The sequence below is a fragment of the Microtus oregoni genome, unplaced genomic scaffold (assembly GCF_018167655.1).
Source record: "Microtus oregoni isolate MIOR12 unplaced genomic scaffold, Mior012 000014F_ref0000157, whole genome shotgun sequence".
NCBI lineage: Eukaryota > Metazoa > Chordata > Mammalia > Rodentia > Cricetidae > Microtus > Microtus oregoni.
This window is the reverse complement of record NW_024543073.1, coordinates 26,043,501-26,048,186: the sequence shown is the minus strand read 5'-3', so window position 1 is coordinate 26,048,186 and position 4,686 is coordinate 26,043,501.

Sequence of the window (4,686 nt, the reverse complement as noted above, 5' to 3'; positions counted from 1 at the left end):
AGTTTCATTTTATTCTGCTTTTGATTCTCTTCATCTCCAATTAGTTCTCGCCATCTCTAATTAGTTATCTTGTAAATTTAAATGTAATTTTTAAAAAAGAGATGGAGCCGAATGTGAGTAGGGAAAAATATAGTTAATAACGAGATACATAATAAAGTCTTTAGGGAAAATAAATTAACAAGTTTGATAATCTGTACAGAAGAAACTGAGAGGAGCCAGTTAAGGGAAAGTTGATTGGTGGTCCTGGGAAAGCAAAGCCAAGCCAACAAGCAAGCATGGGCACATGTAGGCACGTACTGGAGCTGAGAATATTTATCACGGCTGTGGTATCCACTTGGACTTACCAGCTTCTAGAGGAGCGCAGCTCCTAGCATTTGAACAATTTATTGCCTAATTATGTTGTGTGCCCTTTTGAAGCGTCTGTCTGCAGAACGGTTGTTGAATGAGAGCACAGAAAGCGGGCCCTTGGAAAGCGGCCTTCCCCATAGCATGAAGAGTAAAATAACCTTTTATCAAATGCTTCGTGACCATTTAGAATATTGAATTTGTATTTTAATCATTGAGTTCAACAGGAATATAGCCAGTGGGAAGGACTTAATTACAAACGATGTCTTTCTCATGGTTATGCCCGCAATCCCAAGAGGCGCTTTAATGAAGTTCTGAGCCCTCAGACAGAAAGGTCAAACGGCTTTTCTCCCCCGGTGCCTCAGAGTGCGCCAAGTTGCACCTTTATCTTAGCAGATGTTCAACCAGGTATAATATTAGCCCAAGGCAAAAATTCCAGGAAACAAGAGTTCACAGGGAAGCAATTCTCTGGAATCTAGTGGATAAGAGAACAGCCTGTTTGGGAGTTACAAGAGGGGATGAATTGAGATCATCTCCATTTGAATATAAATGTACATTTTATTGGAAGTATAATATGCCAGGAGGAATAACATTCTGCTTGGGAATGAATTTATTCCATATCAAAGACTAATGATATTTTAGGTTCTATTTTTTAATGTTGAAAATGCTAATGCTATGTTTATATTGTGCACCCCTCCAGACCCGAATGAAGTGAGAGCCAGGAAAAAATTCCTTTGGTGATGAATTAGGGGGAAAGAATGGTTGAATATTCTAGTGTATATTCTGGTTTTCCCTGCTTAATCAAATTATATTACAATAAGCAAAAATGAAAGTTACACTTTATAAAAACATTTTAATTAATTTTATTAATTAATAATTAGAATGACTCTAATGAAGAGTATTTTTGGTATATTTTCCTTGGAAAGATATTAATATCATCCAAAATTTTATAATTTATACCATTGTAAAATATCTTTAGGGAAGAAAATAGCTCTGTATTTATTTACATGCTTGATTTAGATATTTTAACCTGTTTCTTTTAATGGTTGTCCTCCAATGCAAAATTTGAAGAGTTGACCTAAATAGTGTGTACCTTTATAAACCTTTTTGATGCATATTCATTTAACACACACATGCACACACACATATACACACACATACACACACACATACACACACACATACACACACACATACACACACACACACATACACACACACATACACACACATACACACACACACACACATACACACACACTCTTTTAGAGAAAGCAAATAAACAAATTACTCGACCCATTGGAATTGTATATAATATCAGTCCAATCGATATTGAACCACACTTTAGAACACACACTCTTCACAAGGTTAATATTCATGGTGAAACAGCTAGGGACCTTACAATAAAGACTAGTTACCAAGCAACCAACTGGAAAGTGGAGGCTGGACAGGAATGGGGGAGGATGGACAGGGTGGCTTGTAGCGCTCCTTTCTGAAAATATCGGAGGTAAGAGGCCCTCGTTTCTGAAAACCTATCTCAAGTGACGAGGTCATACCTGAAATGATTAAAAGAATAAATAATAAAATTCTAGTATAACGCATTACAGTGTGACTAATTTGCAAATCAAACTGTAGTGTGTGATAAGACAAGAATGAATTAAATTGGCCTAATACTCTGTTGGAATAAGTGGACGTACACAGGCACAAGGGCCATCCAGAGCCATCCGATCTGATATACTTCCCAGGCAACTGCATGAAATTACATTTTGAAACTGAAGGAAAGAGGGTAGCACTTAAACTGTCTTCATACAATTTCCTGGCCACTCACCACCATCAGCTTTCCCACCTGGAGGGTGCTTTCTAAAATACCTACCACCCTCAACGTTTTCAACAAAATTGCACACAGATTCTTCTCCGCTGAAGAGCAGAGGTGTGCCTTATTTTTATTGGCAGTTAATGTGGGACCTTAAATATCAGCTGTCTAGGGAGCCACCAAATGATTGACATAAAACTGCAAAACTTGTAGCCTGTTCCGGCGTGAAGAAACAGAACAAAATGAAGACAAACACTTTGCCCAGATTTGGGGATGCAAGAAAGGTGTCTGTCTGGCTGCCTGTTGAATAAAGGTTTCACTTTAAAATGCTTTATTTCAAATTTAACTGTCTTCTCTTGGAGAGATATGGTTCGTCTTTACAAAATAAAAATAAAATAGAGAAATAAATAAACAAACAAAACCTTTCCAACAGACACCCAAATCCCCAAAGATCCAGTGGCAGGCAGGGAGGGGGTTGGGGCACTCCTAGAGGCAAGAAGTCTGAGACAGCTCTCAAAAAGGCGGGAAGAATCTGTCCCATCATAACCGTGCCGCCACCGCTTTCCCTGACTCCCTCTGAAGTCCTTGGAGCAAGCAGTGACCGCGCCGCGCCATTTACGCTCTATCTCTAAGACAATAGCGCCGCTCTCTGCTAGCCAAAGGACTCTGACATTCAGCATCTGCCACCACTAGCGCTTCTCCCCCAGTCATCTACCCCACCCGGAGCCCCTCATCACCTTCTTTCCAGTCTACACCTCACTAACTCATCTGCACAGAGTCTCCAGTCTTTCTTCTTCTGGTCCCTGCCACCACTGCTCCTGGTCCCCTTCCCAGCTGTGGCCCCCCACAGTGGGTGAGCTGCCTTCCCTCGTGGGCTGGCGGCAGGGGACCACAGAGTACCCGGGATGCAGAGGATGCAGCCCAGGGCCCGAGCCCACTGCTTTGCACCGGGCTCTCAGGCGGTGGCTCTCTCCTCCTCCCCGCCTGTGGGCCCTGGGGCTTGTTTGCTTGTCCTCAGCCCTGATGCCAGACCAGTTCCCTCCTTGGCTGATTCAACAGCCCTTTGCTTCCTGCCGTGTGTTTCTTTCTTCTTTCCTCTTTTCCTAGGCCCAATCAAAGGTGTCTCTGTTATTGAAATATGAAGCCATTTCCTCTCCAAACCCCTTGGTTACTCAAGGAGGGAATGAATCAACCGACCTATATACCCACCCCCTGAGTTATAAATAAATGCCTATTTGTTCAAGAGGCGTTTTCCCGCGTGTCCCAGCATCTTCCCCAGTAGTTATTTTAAGTGTGTGTGTGTGTGTGTGTGTGTGTGTGTGTGTGCGCGCGCGCGAGCCTGTGACATCTGGTTCTAATCCTGAGCGTGGATCTATAACCCAACCCCACCCACCAGACTCCCCCTTGCATTCCTCACTCTATAAATAAACTCAGGTTCTTAGGCACTATCATCCGAGGATACAATAGCAGTTAGGGTTTAAGAAAGAATTGGTCCAATACTGATACTGAGTCCCGTAGCCAACAATCTGGGCAGAAAAAGCAATTTGAGTAAAAGTTTAGAAGTTTGGTGTAGTGTTACCTTACTTGTCTGCAAGACCTCTCCCACCCCTGGGTTTTCCTTTTAAGAAGAGACTAAAACAACAAGGTGACAATTGTGTAGGGCGTCAGCCGAGGCTCCAGTTTATCCCACAGATCCCACACAGCATCTCCTGTGGACAGAGCCCAGAGCAGAAGGGGAGCAGGAGGTATGGTGTGGGTGGGGGCTTGTGGTTGGGCCTGCTGCTTTTCCTGAACTCCCCAGTTGACTCGTCCGGATCTGAGCAGAGGGAAAGTCATCTAAAAGGCTGCTGCTGTTTTACAAGGTCTGGGCACAGGGCTGCCCCTCCCTTCCCCCTGAAGTTTGCATGGAGAGCGTGTTAGGCTGTAATTAGAGGATCTGGGAGGAGAACTCTCCGGGTGACGCTTTGCCGCTTTTCTTCTGCTTTTGGTGAGGAGTGCCTCCTTCACCCCCGGATCAGGACCTCTGCCATCCAGCACCACAAAGAGACATTCTGCACACACGCGCTCGGACGCACACACCCACACCACACTCGCCCAGAGACAAACTTAAGGTCAGGAGGAGCGGTAGCCTCAGTACATCTCCGACTCCAGAGTAAGTGGGACTCCAACGCCTCTGCGCCTCATTTCAGGACAAGGTAAAACTTGCAGCATTTCTGTTTGGTGAGTTTCCCTCCCCCCTTTCGTGAATATCTTGGTGCCTTAAATATTTCAGAACATTGTGTATATAACGTACGTACATAGTAAACAAATTTTATTATTTTCTTCCGTTTTGATTTAACACTCCACTTTTTGAAGTTTATTGTCAGATAAAATATCATTGCAATAAACAGGTTCAGGCTAGATGTGGAGAAAGAACTAACTCAAGTTTTTCTAGTTTTTGCTACTGTTGCCATTAATCTGAGAGGCATGTGGTTCCAAGTGGTGACTTTTCCATCTGTATTTCAACAAGCGGTTCCATAGCATCTGCG